Here is a 23,559-nt window from a genome sequence, read left to right on the forward strand (position 1 = left end):
ACTCAATATAACTTTGTTTCCCTCTACACCATCAGTTGCTCTCACAGAAGCAATACAGTTGTGTATGGTAGTCCAAATGTCTGAGGTCCTGGTCCTTGTGTGTTGTAGTTCTAGTTTTATATATACATCTATCAGGGTTTAGTTCCTCATAACTATTTGTCATTCTAATTGCATCTGGGGAGTTTCGGTTACCAATAATGGAAGTCTAGAATTTTATTGGGTCTCTCTGTGATGACTCCTTAGCGAACTCAATTGATTCAAACATTGTTATTTTATTGTGTCTTGTTGGGTGGTTTCTTGGGTTGTGTCTTAGGCTTTTGTTCTCCCACAACAATTGTTTTTAATAGGGTTTTTGGGTTACGTGAGGGCAACAAATGTATTATGTGTCCTTCCTGCACAATTCATCGATAGGGTTGTCATTTGAGTTGGTGGTCGTTCTCCCCTCAGCTAATTTGCAGTCTCTAGAATCTTCTAGTATATCGTTTATTGTCCAGTCTTGGTGGCAAGCACTTGGTATAGTGGTTCTTTCTCCATCTGGTTCTAGGAAAGTTTGTGTTCAAACTTATAAGGGGTGTCATCAGTCATCTCAAGGGGTAAATTTGTCAATTCTTGAGTACCTCAAGCAACGGTCTACTTATTTAGGCCTCAATTTCTATTGTTGTTGTTTCTTGAATGACATTAGTCTTGTATCTACACAATCATCCTCATAGTTTGCTGTTGTTTTATCTAAGAGTTTTTGGAATTCCATGTTTTGGTCATCTCTAGTTGTCCATACCTAGTTGTCCATACCAGGGCCTCTAGGGGCCAATCCCAAAGGATTTTTGGAAAGTCTTCTTATAGGGTACTAATTGCTATGGTGTCACGACAACATTTAATCAATCGATGCGAGAGCTCATTAGGGGCTTCCTCCTCCAGGAAGCACCGTCTTTTTGGCTGGGAATCCGTGGCTAATTTCTTCAATGTTGTTCCTTTCGAGGTTCGAAGGGAGATCTATACCTTGGAGGCAAGAGAATTTGGTGACAGAATGTATCATTCTGATTCAGAAGTTTGTATTGGCAATACCAAATGGGTACCAGACTTGGGTAAATGGCGGAAACGTAGACTTTACTTTATGCATTCCCTATTTCAACGTAGACAGATGGACAACTTATTGCACATGGTATTATGAGGTAAACAAGTGGAAAATTATAAGTTTTTTGTTGGTCAGGAAGAAATGAAACAGATTATGAGAGATATTCGGTATGACATGGATGAAATTGTTGTGTGCCTCAACAAAATAGAGTGATACATAGTTTCAGATTCCAACATTGATTCCAATGCACATCAAAATGGAGAAGGGGTTATCAATGCGACCCCAATCAACATGCTTAGTGCAAATTCTTCTCCAGAACAACTAGTAATCATTCTAGATGAATGATCTCACATATGATTGTTCGCTCTCTTGAGTTAATCGTATCTAGAGTTGAACGTGTGTTTTTTGTATCATGTTTGCATGGGACTTTTCTATTTTATTAGTTTTCTGTTTTATACTCATGGTGTCTGGTTGTAACTTGCTTTCATTTGGAATATCAATAGAAATTTTGGTAAGACTTTACAAAAAAAAAATAGCCTTATTCTTCTTTATGTCTCATTTTGGAATCATATTGTTGTTTCCTTAATCCAATACTTGATTTCTTGTTCTAGCCTATGGGGATTTCAGTTTATCTTCAACAACTCCTCGGTGGTATCTTTCAACAATCCATCATTTCTTAGGCTTGACTTCTAATATTTTCCCATCTCCTTCTTGCTTCGAGGAGCCTTCAATTTCTCTACATATCAGCTTGGTCTTTAATTTTAGTTCTAGCTCATCAAACCTTCCATAGCCCTCAACCCCCCCTTCCCCCACCCCCACGCCCACTAATCTACTGTTAAACACATACATGGCAGCAACAGAATATTAAGATAAGCATGAGAGTCTATCTATTATTAACAAATGATATACATTTATAGTACATTCATATGACCTTTGGTTTCGTATTCCAAGGTCTCTTGGACTTCCTTAGACTATTTAGCTTCCACACCAACCCTTAGAGGATTAGGTGTCCAACATTCCCCCCCTTAATCTGAAGGGTTATGTATGAGTCCAAGAAGAGAGATGTAATACAAAACGTGCAAAAATGCATGGCAGCACTAGGCTGAATGTGCTCTCTGAAATGTTGGTATAAGGGAGGTGGTTTAAGGATGACCACCAACATTCGAATGCTTAGTGCAGTTCCCATAACTCTTCCAAGTCTGGCATGAAGCTTAGGTCTTCTGCTAGAGGAAGTGCTCCTGATGTTTTGAAGAGGGAAACCTTCAACCATGAAAGGGAGGTCTTGTTAGCTCTACTATAAACTTCACTGATTAAAGGGTCGAGTCCAGGACTGGTGGTTGGTTTGTGCTGAGAAAGGTGCTGGCAGCGGTCTTTGCTTCTTTCCTCCCTTGTTTCTTTTACACTCCCATAATCCTTGTTATTTCTGTTTCTCTATAAAGCTCAATCATTTTTGTTTAAAAGTACCTAAAGCCCTCGTTTTCCTAGCTCCCAGGCGTTCATGTTTATAAACCTCATAAGCCCCAACAACCCGTTTAAATCCCATATAAACTCATTTCTTCGTTTAATCCCTGGCGCTAAAGTATTAACCCTTTATAACTACGCGCCTTCATAAATTATATAACCCCGCCGCCTCCTTTCACCCCTTGTCTCCCGCCGATGCGATATTGTGATGCGATCTGATCATTATCGCAAATCGCATTCGTGCCCTGCTGTCTCCGTTGCACTCCATGTCTTCTTCGATGCGATATTGCGATGCGATCTGATCGCTATCGCATATCGCATCTATGTGTGTGTTTTTGGCTCCGCCCTTTGTCTCCCTCCACATTGTGATTTTGCGATGCAATGTTGCGATGCGATGTGATCGCTATCGCATATCGCAACCATCTTTGTTAAGGCTATGCCCCTGACTCCCGCCGATGCGATACTGCGATCGCTCCTCCGCTGTCGGATCTGTCCGCCTACGATCTGACGGCTCATGTTTGTTCGCTCCCATTTCCTCCTGAAATCTCCCTCCAAGTCGATTTCCGCCATTGATCTCTATGATCCAACGGTTGTTATCTATCTTTGTCTTGCTCCTCGCCCTGTGCACGCCTCCGCCATATTGTCTTTACGCCTTTAACCTATTTTGGGCTCCCGAAGGAGGAAGAAGGCTAGATCCAGCACTTTGCGTTAAAGACAAAATGGCTGAAGGACAAAAAGGACCAGCCTCGAGCAGATCAGCGCATTTATCAGTTATGGAGTTCCACTCCACCTGCTCGAGAAGTACAGCAGAGCAGCAGAAGGCCAATTTTGTCCATTAAAAAACAATCAGAATGAATCAGAAGACCCATATCAAATTGCAAATGTGGTTGGTGATCCATTAAGACACCTCCACGCATAGACTAGCAGAGCAAATTTGTAAACAAATTCTATATATACTTAGAAGAACAATGTAATCAGTTTGATGAGTGTTAGTTGAGTGTGAGCTTGCTGTGAGTTTCAACTTCTGGAGACTGTAACCACTATGTAACTTGCAGCTTATGGTTTGCATTTCCAACTAATACAAGCTTCTTTTGCTATCATTTGCTCACTTTTCACTTCTTCTATGTTCCAGGCTGTGCCTGTTTTGCATTTATTTCATGTGCTGTGAATGTTTAACATCAGAGGGACTGTCATCTCACCTCTGTGTTAGAATTTAGCTGTTCATTAAAAAATTGCTTGCAGGTTTCTGTTGTTTTAATGCATAGAGAGCTGTCATCCTGTCTGTGCGTTAGATAATAGATTTACAGACCTCCTAACTAGTTGCAGCCGACCATCACAGGATCCTGTGCATCTGCTGGTGTAATCAGTCGTCTCCATTATCACCTTTACCTTAAGCTGTGAGTAATTGGTGGTTAAAAGCCTTGTAGTTTGGGGGTGTTCACCCATGTCTGGGATAAATCATAGTAGGAGTAGTTATCTGGCTTGAATGTGCAGCATATCTTCCATTCATCCATCATTTTATCCAACAAAATTGTTGAGTTTGTAATGTTCCCGAGCATCACTGATATACAACCTAGGTGAGTTTCTTGGGGTGATAACATTAATTGGCGCCATTGCCGGGGAGAGGAGAATCGAAGCTCAGCTTCCCTGGGAGAACGACACAGCTTCAAGCTTTGATGACAGACAAGGTTTGAACACAGATTTTGGTTGTAATCATCTGTCTGGCGACTCCATTGGTGGAAGACCATCCTTTGGCGACTCCACTGGGGAATTCTGGCTCAGTTTGTGAGACATACTCGAAGAAATCCTTAGAAATCTCCAACTGAATCACTGCCTGAACCTGAGAGGACTGTTAAATCCAAGAAAGCTTCACAAAAAGGGGCATCAGGATCAGGAAAGCCTAAGAAATCTAATTCATCTCTGAAAGATAAAGTTGTTGCTGAAGATTTACAGTTTCAAGATTTAGAAATCAGCACTGTTATTAGAGAAATTCCTTCAGAGAATAATTCAGCCCCTTGTACAGTTAGTTCCCCTTTGAATCTTAGTCCAAATAAAGTTTCCCATTTAGTCCATAGCATCCCTTTGTCTCTGCCATCCATCACATTACTCCCTACCATTCAATCTGCTAGTATTCTTCCACATATTCCAAACATGGCAGGACAGCAAGCACCTACGAGGATGGAGAGAATTGTAGCTGCCAGATATGGACCATTGGTGTTGCCTGTGCCTCTAAATCCTATGCCTGTGGGAGAATATAAAAAATATATGCCTAAATTCACTGGAACAGAGGGAGTAACAGCAGAAGAACACTTAGAAGCTTTTTACAGTTATGCTGATAATTTAGATGTAAGTGAGAATGATGTGTGGATGAGAGTTTTTGTCCAGAGCCTTGATGGAGAGGCTAGGAAGTGGTTCAGAGAATTACCCCAAAGATCAATAACTGATATAGAAGCATTAGATGATGCATTTTTGAAGCAATGGGGAGATAAAAAGGACCTGTTGTATTATCATACTGAGTTTGGTAATCTGAAGAGGGAAAATGGGGAAACAATATCTGATTTCAATAAAAGGTTCAATCGAATGTATAGTAAGATACCAGCTGAGGTAAAGCCTACCCCCACCTCTGCCAAGCTCACTTATGCCAATGCTTTTGACTCCGATTTCTGCCTGTTATTGAGAGAAAGAAGATGTGCCACGCTGGCAGATATGCAGGATGCAGCCCTAGAGGTGGAGTCTAATATCATGGCTGCAGAGAAACTAAAGAGTCAAGCTGACAGAAGAAGACAGAGAAATCAGGCATCTACTTCTTCTGCATCATCTTCAGAACCTAAACTAGACAAAATGACTAAGATGATAGAGTCATTGGCTGCTGAAATTTCTAAGCTAAAGGTTGAGCAGAATTCAGGGAAAACAAGGCAGCAAAACACATTTGCTCCACGAAATCAGAACCCATTCAGAAGAGCAAATGAACAGTTACAGATTATACAGAGGGGTGAAGAATCAAAAGAAGATCAGAAAGTAAAAGCCCCTTTCCAAAATGTAGTCATGGAGAAGGAACAATTTGAAGAGGATGAGGATGAAATTCACTGCATGGAAGATAAAGGCAGTGCTGCATTTTTGACATTGGCTGAATACGAAGAATCATTGCTGCAAGAACAAAACAGTCAGGAGTGGGACAGAGGAGCTGTTCTACAATCTGGTGAGCAACAACAGAGATATAATATAAGATCCAATGCAAAGTATGCCAAAGAAAATGCTGCACAAAGAGCTGCTATTCAGATAGAGTCACAGAATATCAAGCAAAGAAAGCCAGCAGCTGATCCAATCATTCTCAAAGCTCCAGTTCAAGAGGTAAAAATTGCTGATAAATCATTTTCTTCTTTCAGCTTTGAGTCAGAAGTTCAGAAATTGAAAATATATGTGCCTCTGGTTGAGTTGGTGAAGAGTGAATTATTTAGAAAGCCTATCCTTGAAGCCCTTGAGCTAGAAACCAAACAAACCTCTATTGACTCTATCAATTTGCAAGACGACAAGCCTGCCATTGTGCTTAGCCCTATGATTGAGCCTACTGATAATAATTCTCCATCTTTTTATGTCTCATTAACCATTCATGACAAAATCCTCCACAATTGCTTGCTAGACACAGGGGCCAGCCACAATCTGATGCCTAATGCTGTCATGGAAGAGTTAGGCCTTGATTTCACTAGACCCTATCATGATTTGTTTTCTTTTGATTCAAGGAAGGTGAAATGTCTTGGATTAATCAAAGATCTGGCCATTACCCTTACCTAGCTGCCCATGAAGAGTATGATGATGGATATTGTGGTGGCAGATGTCCCTTCTAAGTTTGGCATGTTGTTGACTAGGTGGGACATTACAGAATGATCTATCTTATGCTACTGTCCCAGTGTTTGGAGGAGAAAACAGGAGATTATATAGAGAAGCACAACTGGCATATATCATTAGTGATGAGAAGAAGCCTACAAATCATCCCATATATGCAGTGGACACTGATTTTGGAGCCTATATTCTCCAAATAGATGAATCTCAAAAGGCCTTGATGCAAATCAGGAAACCAATTGTTTAGGCTGAGAAAGAGCAAGGAAGTCAGATTTGGGAGATGTTCTTTGATAGAGCATGTACCAGGGAGACTGCATGAGCAGGGGTGGTGCTAATATCTCCACAACAAGAAGGAATCCAGCTGTCTTTTAAGATAGTTTTTCAAGTAACAAACAACATAACAGAATATGAAGCACTACTATTGGGCCTTAATGCAACAAAAGACAGAGGAATCAAGAACCTGAAGGTGTTTGGAGATGCTGATTTGATTATTCAGCAAGTGAATAAAGCATTTCAGGCAAAACACCCGAGGCTAAAAGCATATAGAGATGAGGTATGGAGAATCAGAGACTCTTTTGAATTTTTCTGTATTTCATATATTCCTAGGGCCCAAAATCAGCTTGTTGATTCCCTGGCTGTCTCTGCTAGTCTATTTGTACCTCCAATCCCTCCCAAATTAGTCTATGAAGTCCAAATGAGGTACAGACCTTCTTTGCCCGATAATGTCCACCATTGGAAGGTTTTTAATGATGATGATGAGTTGAATAGGTTCTTGCAAGTCATTGATGAGTTTTCTGAAATGCAAATTGACCAAGAGAATGATGCCTTGATAGAAAATCCCAGGTCCCAGCTTAGAAATAAAATGGGTAAAGACAGCATAGTCCAACTTCCTAGCAACCATATTCCCAAAGGTCTAATTCCTCTTGAAAGACTGTTTGACCAGAATGATGTACCTTACAAAGCTGCCCAAAGAGAAGATCGATCTGCTGTCTGTAAGCATGATATAGGAAGTCCAGGTCAGCCCAGATATATAAATTTGTCTACTCATTTGTCAGCTGACCAAAGTGCTGAATACTGCAATTTAATGAGGCAATTTGCTGATGTGTTTGCCTGGGAATACAGTGATCTGAAAACATATGACAAGAATATAATTCAACATAAAATCCCTCTAGAAAAAGACATTGTTCCATTCAAACAGAAGCTAAGACCGATTAATCCCATGCTTCTTCCACTAATTGAGAAAGAAATCAAAAAATTGTTGGCTGCCAAGATCATAGTTCCTCTTAGATATTCTAAATGGGTAGCCAATTTAGTGGTGGTGAGGAAGAAGAGTGGAGAAATCAGACTGTGTGTTGATTTCAGAAATTTAAATAAATGCTCCAAGAAAGACAATTATCCTCTGCCAAAAATGGAGCATTTGTTGCAAAAGGTCTCAGGAGCCAAAGTAATGTCTTTCATAGATGGATTTTCAGGCTTTAATCAGATTGTTGTGCATCCAGATGATCAAGAGAAGACTGCATTTACTACTCCTTGGGGCACTTTTATGTATGCCAAAATGCCATTTGGATTGATGAATGCTGGAGCCACTTTTCAAAGAGCTATGGATATAGCATTTGTGGGAGAGAAGGACAAATTTGTCCTCATCTACCTTGATGATATAATTGTTTATTCCAGCAGCCATCAAGATCATTTGCAGCATTTGAAAAAGGTGTTTTTGAAGTGCAGAAGGTTTGGGATATCAGTCAATCCAAAAAAAATTCAATTTGCCTTAGAGGAAGGCAAGCTGTTAGGACATGTTGTGTTTGCTGCAGGTGTTCAGATTGACCCAAAAAGAGTCAAAGAAATTCAGGCTTTGACTATCCCTAGATCAAAGAAAGATATGCAATCCTTTCTGAGCAAAATTAATTTTGTAAGGAGGTTTATTCCGAATTTTGCAGAGATGGTAAAGCACATAACCTCCATGTTGAAGAAAGGATCAGAGGTAAGATGGACTGACGCAACAAGAAAATAATTTGAGTCCATTAAGAAGGCTATTATGGAAGCTCCTACATTAATAAGTCCTGACTACAATAAGGAGTTCCGTATATTTTCTTTTGCCTCTGAAGACACCATTAAGCTGTTTTATTGCAGCAAGATGAAGAAGATTCAGAGCATCCAGTGGTGTTTTTCAGCAAGAATTTGAGGGATGTTGAACTGAGGTATGATATCATTGAAAAACATGCATATGCTCTTATTAAATCCCTAAAGGCTTTCAGAGTTTATATAATACATTCAAAGATAATTGCATATGTGCCCTATGCTGCAATAAAAGATGTCCTAACACAACCTGATGCTGATGGAAGAAGGGCAAGGTGGATTGCTAAAATGATAGAATTTAACATAGAGCTGAAGCCCACAAAGTTGGTCAGAGGTCAGGGTCTTGCCAAGTTATTGGCTAAAGAAAATTGCAGAACTTTAGACATTGATTTCCTATGCATGATGGCAGAAAATGGCCAAACAGGAGAAGAGGAAATGGTTAAAACAGTAAAAGAACAGGCAGTGGCCGAGAGTCTAGCTTCATGTAATTGGTATGCTGCAATAATTAATTTCTTGCAGAAGCTAGAAATCCCTTCAGGATTTTCTAAAAGTCAAGCTAGGACTCTGAAGCTTAGAGCAGCCAAATATTGCATCAATAATGACTTGCTCTACTGGAGGGATCCATCTGGAGTGCTTTTAAGGTGTCTGGACAAAGAGAAGTCAGTAGATGTCATGCAGCAGTTTCACTCCAGCATGTGTGGAGGGCACCATTATTGGAAAACCACTGCCCATAAAATTCTCAGAGCTGGGTACTATTGGCCCACTTTATTTTCTGATGTATTTGCTTTTGTTAAATCTTGTGACAGGTGCCAAAGATTTGAAGGAAAACAACAGTTGAAGTCCCTGCCCCTAAAACCAATAATTGCAAAAGGACCTTTTCAGCAGTGGGGTCTGGATTTCATTGGAGAAATCAATCCACATTCCAGTGGCCAGCACAGATGGATATTAGTTGCCACTAATTATTTTACCAAGTGGATTGAAGCAGTCCCTACAAGGAAGGCTGATCATAATGTGGTCATGAAGTTTTTAACAGAAAATATCTTCAGCAGATTTGGTTGTCCGCAGAAGATAATCACAGACAACGCAACAGCCTTCAGAGCAAAAGAGTTGGTGGAAATGTGTGATTTAATGGGCATTAAACTTGTTCATTCCACCTCATATTATCCTCAAGGAAATGGTCTAGCAAAATCCTCTAATAAAAGTTTAATAAGAATAATTAAGAAGTTGTTGGAGGATAATAAAAGGAATTGGGATTCAAAGCTCAAGTATGCACTTTGGGCTGACAGAGTGACCACTAAAAGATCCACAGGGAATTCTCCATTTAAGCTAGTGTATGGCACAGAGGCTGTATTTCCAATTCAATTAACTCTCCCTGTGGCAAAGTTCCTTCAAGAAGAACAGAATGATGAAGATGATATGGCAAACAAAATCACTGATTTGACATAGCTGCATCAGATTAGAGAACAACTGGTGGAAAAAGCTGCAGCACATCAACAGAAGATCAAGGAAGCCTTTGACAAGAAGGCAAAGAGAAATAATTATCAGGTTGGTGACTTGGTCTTAAAATGGGATGCACTGAAGGAAAAGAAAGGCAATCATGGGAAATTTGATGCTTTCTGGACAAGTCCTTTCATCATTTCACAGATTCAAGGGAACAATACCTTCATACTGAAAAGTATGGGAGGTGAAGCAGTTTTTGATGGCCCAGTCAATGGGCGTTTTCTGAAAATCTATATTGTTTAAGGTCTATGGCCTTAAAAGTTGTAAATATTTTGTTGTTATCAGTTTTTTGCAGGCGAAGTTGACTCCATGCCCAATGGAACACTAGGAATTTTGCTTAATGTGTTTTCAGCTGGAAAGGCAGTGGTCTGCAGGTTCTTGAGACCTCAAAGGGAGGATCTCATCCCTAGAAGGAGCCAGTGTTAGCTCTACTATAAACTTCACTGATTAAAGGGTCGAGACCAGGACTGGTGGTTGGTTTGTGCTGAGAAAAGTGCTGGCAGCGGTCTTTGCTTCTTTCCTCCCTCATTTCTTTTACACTCCCATAATCCCTGTTATTTATGTTTCTCTATAAAACTCTGTCATTTTCGTTTAAAAGTACTTAAAGCCCTTGTTTTCCTAGCTCCCAGACGTTCATGTTTATAAACCTCATAAGCCCCAACAACCCGTTTAAATCTCATATAAACTCATTTCTTCATTTAATCCCTGGCGCTAAAGTATTAACCCTTTATAACTACGCGCCTTCATAAATTATATAACCCCGCCGCCTCCTTTCACCCCTTGTCTCCCGCCGATGCGATATTGCGATGCGATCTGATCGTTATTGCAAATCGCATTTGTGCCCTGCTGTCTTCGTTGCACTCCGTGTCTTCTTCAATGCGATATTGCGATGCGATCTGATCGCTATCGCATATCGCATCTATGTGTGTGTTTTTGGCTCCGCCCTTTGTCTCCCTCCGCATTGCGATTTTGCGATGTGATTTGCGATGCAATGTGATCGCTATCGCATATCGCAACCATCTGTGTTAAGGCTATGCCCCTGACTCCCGCCGATGCGATACTGCGATCGCTCCTCCGCTGTCGGATCTGTCCGCCTACGATCTGACGGCTCATGTTTGTTCGCTCCCATTTCCTCCTGAAATCTCCCTCCAAGTCGATTTCTACCATTGATCTCTGTGATCCAACAGTTGTTATCTATCTTTGTCTTGCTCCTCGCCTTGTGCATGCCTCCGCCATATTGTCTTTACGCCTTTAACCTATTTTGGGCTCCCGAAGGAGGAAGAAGGCCAGATCTAGCACTTTGCACCATTACTCCTTACCAACTGCATTTAAAGACAAAATGGCCGAAGGACAAAAAGGACCAGCCTCGAGCAGATCAGCGCATTTATCAGTTATGGAGTTCCACTCCACCTGCTCGAGAAGTACAGCAGAGCAGCAGAAGGCCAATTTTGTCCATTAAAAAACAGTCAGAATGAATCAGAAGACCCATATCAAATTGCAAATGTGGTTGGTGATCCATTAAGACACCTCCACACATAGACTAGCAGAGCAAATTTGTAAACAAATTCTATATATACTTAGAAGAACAATGTAATCAGTTTGATGAGTGTTAGCTGAGTGTGAGCTTGCTGTGAGTTTCAACTTCTGGAGACTGTAACTACTATGTAACCTGCAGCTTCTGGTTTGCATTTCCAACTAATACAAGCTTCTTTTGCTATCATTGTTCACTTCTATGTTCCAGGCTGTGCCTGTTTTGCATTTATTTCATGTGTTGTGAATGTTTAACATCAGAGGGACTGCCATCTCACCTCTATGTTAGAATTTAGTTGTTCATTAAAAAATTGCTTGCAGGTTTCTGTTGTTTTAATGCATAGAGAGTTGTCATCCTATCTGTGCGTTAGATAATAGATTTACAGACCTCCTAACTGGTTGCAGTCGGCCATCACAGGATCCTGTGCATCTGCTGGTGTAATCAGTCGTCTCCATTATCACCTTTACCTTAAGATGTGAGTAATTGGTGGTTAAAAGCCTTGTAGTTTGGGGGTGTTCACCCATGTCTGGGATACGTCATAGTAGGAGTAGTTATCTGGCTTGAATGTGCAGCATATCTTCCATTCATCCATCATTTTATCCAACAAAATTGTTGAGTTTGTAATGTTCCCGAGCATCACTGATATACAACCTAGGTGAGTTTCTTGGGGTGATAACAGGTCTCACCCCGCATAAAAGGGAGAACCTCAACCTAAAAAGGGAGGTCTCAACTTGTGATGGTTTAAGGATGACCAACAACTCTGGAATGCTTAATGCAATTCCTGGAACTCTTCCAAAACTGGCAAGAAGCTGAAGTCTTCTACTAGAGGAAGTGTCCCAAATTATTTGAAGAGGCATCACCAATTGAAGGCATGATCAGGGGCATCTTTGTCTCTGGTTACAACTATGAATCTACTATGGCAGGTTGTGTCTCAAGCTCGCTTGATGTGGCTTTGAAGCTTGTAGATGACCATCATTTCCCCCCCTGTCAAATACAAGGTGAGATGATGGAGAAAATTCAACTACAAGACTGTTCAATACTCTAGAACAAGTTCTGACATATGACTGGAATATCTTCTTGGTTGTTGATGCCCATTGCCAAGAAGCGATCCATCCAAGATGAATCTTTGTTCTTGCAGGAGGTTTGTTTCTGAAGCATCTGTTTGAAGAATGACTGGTTTTATGACAGTGCTTACATGGATGAAGATCAAAACAGTGATCTTTCATATGGCCAACTCGGTCACAGTGTTGGCATTTCACAATCTGTTGTTGTTGCTGTGGAAGAGGAGCAGAATCTGGAACAACTGAAGGTGAACTGTCATGAAGGAATCCAACACTCTGAAACTGGATGGGATTTGAGTAATCTGGAATATGAAAGGAAACCTCCTTATCATATCCAAGACCTGTTCTGTGCTTGTTGCTGACAAGCTCTTCCCAAGGTCTAATGATGGGCTTGGGAAGTGCAAACTGAACTTCTGCATCTGCATGTAACTCTGCTACTTTATTGGGCACTGGATCTGAATCAATTGTAACATTATTGTCTTGTTGTTTATGGGAGTCTGTTTCAATCTTCTGAATAGAAATAGGTTCAGAATGATGACTCCACTGCTGTAATTCTTCCTACTGTAGTTGAGATTCAAGCTGCAAAAAAGCAATGTTTTCTTGTGCATGTTGTAGATAGGTCCGAATTTTGGAGAGAGAGTCTTTGCTGATTCTGAATGTGTTGTCAGTCGTTGAGTGTATCATAGTATTGAGGAATTCTAATACTTCACCAATTAGAACCATTTCACAACAAATGCACCAATATTACAACCAATACAAATGTCTTCTCTCCTCCACAAAATACTTCTTTTATATAAAGTGCAAAGAATACACTAACAATGGTTCTATTTATTTATAGAGACAACTCTATAAACAACATTGGTGCAATCATATAGCTTTTCCAATACATAGTAGAGGCATATTTGACCCACAACACTAGTACACCAGCACTCAGTAGCAATAAATATGACTCCAAAATTAGTGTTTAATGCACATACCACGGTTTGCAACTACACACACAAAGAATGGCACCTACACAATGCAGAAAGATGCACATACATTCCTAAACACTCACATTGTATATAAACACATTTACTTTGCATCCCATCTCACAAATATATTGTAGCTCCAATGCACATATAACACCAGCCTTCAATCAACTTGACAATATGCATTCACAATCTAGCGTTTTATCCAACGGACGAGTGTACAAACTTCAATGCTTCAATAGAGAATTAATGCACAGTTGAGGAGATATTCTACGTTCTAGTTTAGAGGTAACAGAGCTACTGCTTAACAACTCTAATGTATCAGAGTATTTAACAACTCTAATGCATTATCAAGTCTGGTCATTTTCTTCATTATCAAACTTACACTTTAAAGAAACTGATCACAACTATTAACCAATGAGGAAGAAGCAACAGTCACTCACAATTCAATGTTACTGCAATATCCTCTGTTCTAGAAAGTCACATAATAGTTCTTACTACTTTTGTGCTCTTATGTCGATAACCTACCTCTACCTTTGTTCAACTGGATGGAAGTCGACTTTGTAATATCCTTCTTAGCCAAAGATAGAATCAACCAGAACAATTTGTTGTCCTCGTTCGAGATATTCCTCCTGTACCGACTGGAATAACACACAAAGAACAAGTGGACTCTTTCTTTAGGAGGTTGTACCCGAAAACTTATGAAGGATCTGTGATTGTCACTGACATAGCAGAGGTATTTGAAATTTCAGATAATCTTATCCTTCTCATTGATTTTCTTGCCAACAGTTTTCAGAGAGGCTAAAAATTATTTTTCTACTATGTAGTGTTTGGTTGAATAGAATAGACTTATGTACATTAATGAAGGGGTCCACAGAATGTTCGGTCGAGTCCGGCTCTGTTCGAGGACCCGAATCGTTCTTGGCCAAATAAACTCCACGGAAGCCCACACTTAAACCTTACCTTTCTTCCATTCCACAAACCTTTGCACATATATCGATGCTCTCCTTAGTGCATTAAATCTTCGCCGTCGATCTCATTCCTCAATCCGACAGTTATCACGCAATAACTCGCGCCAACTAGCCTCAACCTCCAATTTTAGTTATTCTGCTAAAATAGTAGAACTATTTAATTTACCCGGTATATGGCAAACCTTCAAATTTTCCATGGAACTGAAAGGAATTAAAACCCCAGTTCATAACCTTATCACGTCCGAAATTTAAATTAACTCACATGCATCTTTCGACGCGATCACCATCAGATCTGACCCGTCTAATTGAACGACTATTGCGTCACCCGCTCACCAACTAGCTTGGTTGATCTCCATCGTCGATCAATCCTGCTTGATCCAACGGCTATCGCGTAATCTCGCGTGAAATCTTGCACGATGCATAACAAGTCGAGAGCACGCGAGAAAAGTGGTTTTCTCGTGCTACGTGTCAACCCCTTAGGTTAATCACATGAATTTGCAAAATACCATTTACAGCTTTTAGGGCGCGCGAGATACTGCTTACCGCCTACGAAGACCGCTCCATTATTCTGCACGTTTTCCACCCTTCTGTCGACACGTGCCTTGATGTGATCCATCCATTTCTTAACTTAATCTCCTGTGATAAGATCTCCGTCGCTCATCTTCCATTAACCCTGTCCATTGATCCGACTGATCCAACGGTTACTGTGTACTGTCGCCTGATTTGCTGGACCTCGAGCTGGAAGGATTTCCAGCCTCCAACAAAGTATCAATTCCGCCTGTTCAGCTTCCTGGCCCGCTTAAGGGTTTCGGTCTTGGCTTCGAGCTTCTTGGGAAGTCACTTGTGGATGAGAAAGTCACAGTCCATAGATCCTCTAATGTGGCAGCAAGGGCAACGTTCATATAACTGGACAATGTATATACTAATATGATTCAAGGCAACCACAGTCACTGTGTACAGTCATGGTGTACATGCCAACACAATTTCATTGATAATTTCACTGACATAGAGGAGGTATTATGGTGCGGAGTCAGGAGTATTAACACAGAAGGAGAGGTGTTAACCAAGAAACAATCATGGTAATGCAGTATTATGAACACAGTAATACCGCATGACAATCACTCCATGTCAAGCAACACAATGTTCATCCAAAACGCAGTCAACACATTACCATTCAATGCAGAATATGTATCGAATATGTATGGTTGCAATACATACTTACTTCACTCATGGCACTCACCATGGTCATCTCAGTCTTCCACGCAACACAAACTTTAAAGGTCATTCGATTTTCTATCAAACACAGAGCGTTCAGGTGCAGAGTCCAAGTGGGTGTGTTTTTGCTATTTGAGGCAGTGGATAGAGAACCCAACACAAATCTAGCTGAGAGAGGTCAGCCGGACAGTGTGAAGCATGAAATAGGCATGCACACAATAATGGGAGTTCTATCTGCAGGAATGCAGAACTGACATGCACAGAGAGGCCACAACACAAGTGGCTCAAATTGGAGCAGGATAGGAGTACACCCGCTCTGATACCATGTTAAACACATACATGGTAGCAACAGAATATTAAGATAAGCATGAGAGTCTATCTATTATTAACAAATGATATACATTTATAGTACATTCATATGACCTTTGGTTTCGTATTCCAAGGTCTCTTGGACTTCCTTAGACTATTAAGCTTCCACACCAACCCTTAGAGGATTAGGTGTCCAACATCTACTATACTCCTTCCCTACCTTGCACCTCCACTGAATTCCTCTCACTCTCGTGTCATATGCATCTCTCAGAATCTCGCCATCCTTATTTTCATGTCTCGTAGGACATCTACACTCCATGGGCAAGGCTTTGGTAGTAGAGCCCCTCACTCTCAAACACATGTTCAAGCGAATGTGGAAGCTATAGGTTGATGTTTCAAAGACCTCACTCCCTAGTCGATACAAGAATAAATGGACGCTGTTTAGTGTGAAGTTTGCAATGAGAGAATACATTTGTTTGACATGCAAGTAGAGGAGGATGTAGGCTAGTGGGTACTTGACACTAGAAACATATGCACTAGGAAGACACAATACATGAAAACTATAGATATATATTGGTCGATGAAGACTATTATGGGAAAATTTCTTGTAGAAAGGAACGATGCATATGAAGAGATTCTCCTTTGCATTAATGCCTTACAATAATAGATCAATAAGATAGATCATAAGCTCAATAAATTTACTAAAATCTGACAAACCTGAACCTTCAAAGTAGTGAAGAGGAAGATCAAGTCATAAGTCCCATCCAAGTGGACTCTCCCAATAATAAAAAATGATTTCTATCTATAGATTTTTATCTTCAATTAGTGAGTGCAACTCTCCTATTTTTGCATATAGTTATTATAGTTTTCTAAACACAACGATCACTTTCAAATATAAACTTAATTGCTTAGTCAAGTTCTACTCTACCTTAAGACGTCTATTCAAAATCTTAGACATGTTACTATATTTTTAGTCTTGTTTCCCTATTATCAAACCAAAAATATAACTTTTATATATATTTTTATTCAATAATATATAAAAACCTTATTTACTTAAAAAAATCCAAATATATTAAATAATATTTTATATATTATTATATATATATATATATATATATATATATAACTTTTCAATATTATTTCAATATTTACCATCAAATAAGATTTAACTATAGTAATTTAAAAATTTAAAATTTAAACAAATAAAAAAATAAAAATATAATAGATAAACAAAATTTAAAGTTGTTTTTAGTGCTACTTTTTGGAAGTTTTCTCGGTGGATTTTTTTCAGTGTAATTTCTCTAAAATCCGGCTGGAATTCATTGAAATCACAAGATTGATGGGTAAACCCTACACAATATGAGTGCCCTAGGGGTTTGGATTTTTTGGTCTAATTTCTCTAAAATCCTGCTGGAATTCATTGAAATCACAAGATTGATAGGTAAACCCTGCACAATGTGAGTGCCCTAGGGGTTTTTCATGATGCTGAATCCATATATACAGTAAAAAAACTAATTTAAATAACACAAATTAAGATTTCACCTCAAAATTTTCACTGGATTCCGGCATGAGAAACTCCAAAAAATCACACCATAGACAACTTCAAATTTAAAACCAAAACAAATATACATAAAACCTTGCAGAGCTTTCACTTTGTATCTCCTCACTTTTAGCCATGAAAATCCTAAAACACTTGAGACTCTTTCTTGGCTCATTTTTCTTTCTTTCCAATAATTATGTTTTCTTTTCCTACTCAAAAATTTCACTTAGAGGTTCATAATTGGCCTAAACACAGCCATGGCTTTGATGGGCTCTTACAATGGCCATCACGTACGCCCATTAATGGCATCCTTTTTGTCATTTTGTTTCCCAAAGTGCACAAATTTGTCATTGTCACATGTATAGTATTGTTGTTTTGTACGTTCAAATACCAGTTGAGTATGCTTGTATATGGTTTGGTCATATTTATAGTTTTATTTGGTTTTTAGTGTGAATATATAGAAATAAATTTGATGTAATAATATAATAATATAATTAAAATTGATTTGGTTTATAGGAATAAATTTTGATGAAATAATATAATTAAAATTGGTTATATTTTCAAAAATGAGAAGAACTATTTTATGATGAATTATTTTGAAGTTATTATTTTTATAACGATTTTTCAATATTAATGTTGATTTTCACTCTATATTTATTTTACTTCATGAAATTAATTCAACGTGTTCTAATTTCAGTGTCACTTATCTATGTTAAACAATTATTAATGGGCAAAGGTTGTATATGTCACTATTGGATTTAAGCAAGTAGATTATCCAATACTAACATTGATTTTCACTCTATATTTTTAAGTTTATTTATTTTACTTCATGAAACTAATTCGACCCACTATCTCTTTCCTCGTGTTATAATTTCAGCATCACTTATTTATGTTAAACAATAGTTGATGCACAGGGGTTGTATATGTCACCATTGGATTTAAGCAAATAGATTATCCAATAATAAATATATACAAGCCTTCCGCGTTAACCACAACACAACAAGCTAGATAACTCTTGTAGTATAATTTTGGCTTCCTAAATAAGTAAATAGAGTCCCAAGTGCATTAACTTTCACTATCACTTAACAAGTGATTTGTCTTTAGTGAGACTTTTTGAATGACATGAACTTATTAAAATCACAACTTTTAGTGTAAGTAAGAAGCTAGTTGTCTTTAGTGAGATTTTTTGATTGACAGGAGTTTATTGAAATCACAAGTTTGATGGGTAACCTCTGCACAATCGAAGTGCTGTGGGGGTTTTTCAAGTTGCTGAATCCATATATATAGTCAAAAAAATCAGTTTAAATAATACAATTCAAAATTTCACCTCAATTTTTTCCACCAAAATCAGAAAATCCAAAAAATCGCCCTAAAAACAACTCTCCACCAAGACCAGAAAATCTAAACTAGCATTTGCACCAAATGTTGCAAAGGAAACGCCGTAAGGCATAAATTGAGGAACAATTCCGACATGGGAATGGGAAAATGTACATAAGATGCAGATATGTAGCATAAATGAGATTCTAAAGATGTATAAATTGAAGTTTATTTAGGGTGCTTAAGTCTATATTTTTTTTTAATTATTGAATTAATATTGCATATAAATCTCATAAAATTCAACCAACTTATAATTGAGGGCTCTGAGCTCTAAGTTTGTCTTTGGGTCATTACATGGTAATGCACTGTCTCAACCACTAAACCACATAACAACAAACAAAAGACTACAAAATGTTACGATCATTACTATAGTAAACCCAATGACTCTACACACAATAATTTATTCTTTACTCGAAGAGAATATTGCTTAACCATATCCACAAAAAGATTGCAAGGTGGAAGCATTATGCAGAACAGAATCTCTGTTATTATAACTTGTAAGTTGTAGCATTGTTCCAACCAATAAAACTATCTTCACATTTTGGAAGATCAAATGGAAATAAGTTTTGAAGAATTCAATAAAAAACGGCCAAGATCATTGGATCACATGATTAATGGTACCCTGTCCTATGAATCTAATATTTTTATGCACTTACAATTAAGGGAGAAAACAAGGTCCAAACAATGTATACCACAGGGACCAATAAATAGTATATTTGCTAATCCTTGCTAGGATCAGAAAAAACAACATTACTTCTCCTTAAATCCTTCACAATCAAATTATACAATTGTTGTACAACACAAGGCCCATGCTGTTGTCAATAGTTCTGATTGAGAATGCGACCAGATTCCTTCAATCTCATACAGTGATTAATGCACCAATTATACAATTGTTGTACAACACAAGACTCATGTTGTTGTCAATCAAGCAATAGTTCTGATCGAGAATGCGCCAGATTCCTTCAATCTCATATAGTGATTAATGCACCAAACACAGATGTACTAGTTGCAACGACTTTTATATCATTTTGCTGATGTTGTCATGTCAAAATCAATGTGATACAATTAAGTCACCTTTAAGAAGAACCTCATTGCAATTTCTATACAAGGATGTCTGTCTTATCATTACTCATTCTAATTTCACCTCTTTTATTGTCAGACTTCACGAATTAGCCTCCAAATGCTTGCTTCATCCACAGACCAGTGAATTACCTTTTATAAATATTTTGTTTGAGCATTGGAACTCAATAACATTTACAAAATTATAAAAAGTTTATCTCCAATCAATTTCTTTTCTTTTCTTTTTCTGATTTCCACTTATTATTGTTATATAAATATCTAAACTCATTTTATAATACTTTAAAAATAGAAATTTTCAGATATTATAATCCCTAAATCCTTTCTTCCCATTCTTAATGACTTTTGCAATTGGAAATAGGGCTTTGCAATTAGGTTCCCTCTGCATTAAACTCTGCAACTGACCCACCACGGTTAGTGTTGAAGTCCTTGGAGGGGTTTTATTCTCTTGAACAAAAGTCAAGTGACAAGAAAGAGTTTGGGCTCCCGGCTCTACGCCGGGCTTGTACATTATTACTGGAATCTCTTGTACCTGTTTTGGCAGATCCTATTTTGGGTGTTGAACATCCAGTTCTGCCCTTAAATATAAAGGAGCAAGCCAAAAGTATTGCACATGAATGGAAGTCGAAGATAAACCTTGAAGGAGATGTTGCCAATGGCAATTCGTTAGAGGCCCAGGCCTTCTTGCAACTTCTAGCTACTTTTGGAATTGCGGCAGAGTTTGATAAAGATGACTTATGCAAGCTTGTTCTTGCATTTGCATGGTGCAGGCAGACACCTGAACTCTGTTGTTCCCTTGGACTTGAATAAAAAATGCCAGGTTGGTTGGCTGGTGTTCTGTAATGTTAGCCTCAGTGGCTAGGCTGGCAAAATTTCCATCCATTTTGGTAGATAGGCTTTTTGTTGTTTTTCTGGCATTCATGGCTAGCTTGGTTTTTTTGAGGGACTGGTGGATTTTATCAGTATACTTGGTTGTGGCTGATTGAGTTGAAGATAAATTTTGGTAATCCTGGCTGTAGTAAACCTTCCCAACGTTTTTTGTTTAGTCCAGTGAACGGGTTTCTAAGTTGACGGGGTTGGTAGTCTTTTCTTTAGATCTCAACATTTCATATGCAAGGCAGATACTGAGTGGCCTCTACTAGGTAGACATCTTTTTATGAGGTAGAAAGTTGTATGTAAGTTATTTTGTTGATATTAATAAAGGCACCTGAAGATGATCAGCTATGGTAAAGTGTCATAAGGCCTTTCATGAGTGGGGAACTGTTTACTTACGAAAATGGTCTCAAGCTGGCATAGCTGTTATCTTTATTGACAAATCCGTTGAAGTTGTCTGTATTGTTTTTTCTTTCACAGTAAACTGTCTTTTGGTATTTCAAATGTTTGTGACATATTCAGATTAACTGAAAATTTTGTGACAATTTCATGCAGATGTTGTAGAAACCCTGGTCAATAGTGGAAAACAAATTGAGGCAGTCAACTTTGCTCATGCATTTGGGCTGACAGAGAAGTTTGCACCTGTTCCTTTGTTGAAAACAAATTGAGGCAGTGAACTTTGCTCATGCATTTGGGCTGACAGAGAAGTTTGCACCTGTTCCTTTGTTGAAGGAATATCTGAAAGATGCTAAGAAAGCTTCTCAGGCAAGTTTAAAAAGCGAGAATAACTCTACTGTTGCACAAGTATGATTGTATTACTGTTATACAAAATGTCTTGTTATGTGATGATCATTTTGGCTTAGTATTGTTGGTTATATCGGAAGTTCCTTTTTTTACCGATATTTTTATTTGCTGCTACAGAATGAAGTAAATACAAAAGAGCTTTCTGCTTACAGAGCTGTTATAAAGTGCATTGAGGAGCACAAACTTGAATCGCAGTTCTCACCAGATCCTCTTCAAAAGCGTGTAGCTCAGCTAGAGAAAGCTAAGGCTGACAGAAAAAGGTCTGCAGGTGCTGTTAAGTCTCAACCTAAGCGTCCTCGTGCTAATGGAGGAAATGCTGGTGTATATATGCCTCCGTTAAGTGCAGATGAAAGAACTCCGACTCTTTATGCTTCTTCCAATGGTGCAGACAGAAGCTTTTATAGGTCTTTGGATAGAGTACAATATTCTGGTGTAGCTCCAGGTGTTACATCCTACAACCTACAGGGCCAAAATGCATATGACAGATCAAACCAAGGATTATATGGAGCAGGCTATGGTGTTGGAAATAGGACTCCAGTCTCGCTCTCAAGGCCATATATGTATCCATCAGATAACATGGGGCCTTCGTTGTTGGGTTCTGATTCTTACAATTCCTCTACTAATTACAACAACCATCACTTTGGTAGTAGACTACCTGCCCCTCCTCCAGCTTATCAGTCTTCTTTTATACATTAGGTAGGTACAGTGCTTATCTTACCGTGGTCAAGCAAGTTTTGATCTTATCAGGCCCCATAAAACCTTTTCTATTGGATGTGGCTGGTAGTAAGCACTTAGCTTTGAAGAGGTTTTTTGACTTTGTTTCTGTAAATCTAAAAGATTGGCAAAGTTCATTTGGCAGCTTTTCACAATTTTCAGTGGTGTTTTCTTCTATTAAGGAATCTTCTATTAAGGAATTTTATTTTTGTATGGCATTGAGTGCTTCATCACTTTCCCAGGTTACTATATATTGTAGTGTTTACAGTTCAAAGATGATTCTATGCATAATTTTGGTATTTTTTTATTTGTTTGACAAATCAGAGAGGAACAATCTGTCTCTTTGTGGAAGATTAAAATTTGGTGAATAATATACCATTTGTGATCTTGTTCGGAGCTCATAACACAAGACTTTCAATTGCATTGTATGCCGAGGGTTGGTCTTGTGCTGAATATGATTTAATTGTCCACTTGCACGTTACCTCATTGGTACCTGTTTACTCTACGCCTATGAAGCGAATCAGATTTTATTTTGATTAGTCCAATTGTAAGGCTATTTTTGAAACTGGACCCTGCCCCTCTTAAGCTGCTGCATGATTTAAATCCCCCTTTTTGAGCAGAAATGATTTGTAGTGCTAGTGGTATAGTTGTTATACCCTGCATTAATATTTTTGTGTTCTCTGTAACGAGGACAACACACATTGGAGTTATATGTCCCATCTAGAACTAGCAATTGTCTCAAAAGGTACAAAGAGAGGCCGATAGGATTATTAAATTAGAATTGTTGAATTTCTCTAGAAGAGATGTTGGTTCAAGCCTACAAGGAGCAAAGAGATTTGATGTTTGGAGTTCTATGCTTTTTAGACACCATATTTCTTTAAATACAACTTAATTTTAGAAAAAGTTCAACCGCAATGCAGTTCTGCCATGCAGACATACACTTAAATCGCTATTGGGCTTATGATATTGACAAATTCAAAGTAAACTGGTATACAAGAGAATGTACCAAGCTAAACCACAAGTTACACATCTTCAGACCTAAAAAAGTACATAACAATGGTTTGGCATATCAATAGCGATATCATAATTGCTTTTCCTTCCACATACATACAATTGCTCCAAAGGCAAGGACAAGAAAATTTTTCAGCTCTAGTGAGCACCAGTGGGTCA

General features: G+C 38.5%; 1 pseudogene; it reads left to right on the forward strand.

Moving 5' to 3' along the window:
• The first annotated feature begins 853 nt into the window (after nucleotides 1-853).
• On the forward strand, nucleotides 854-22,371 carry LOC149220793 (FRIGIDA-like protein 3; annotated as a pseudogene).
• Nucleotides 22,372-23,559: the final 1,188 nt, after the last annotated feature.

This window comes from Pinus tabuliformis, chromosome Q (genome assembly GCF_031772625.1).
Source record: "Pinus tabuliformis cultivar Carrire ecotype Pingquan chromosome Q, CPIR1, whole genome shotgun sequence".
Taxonomy (NCBI): domain Eukaryota; kingdom Viridiplantae; phylum Streptophyta; class Pinopsida; order Pinales; family Pinaceae; genus Pinus; species Pinus tabuliformis.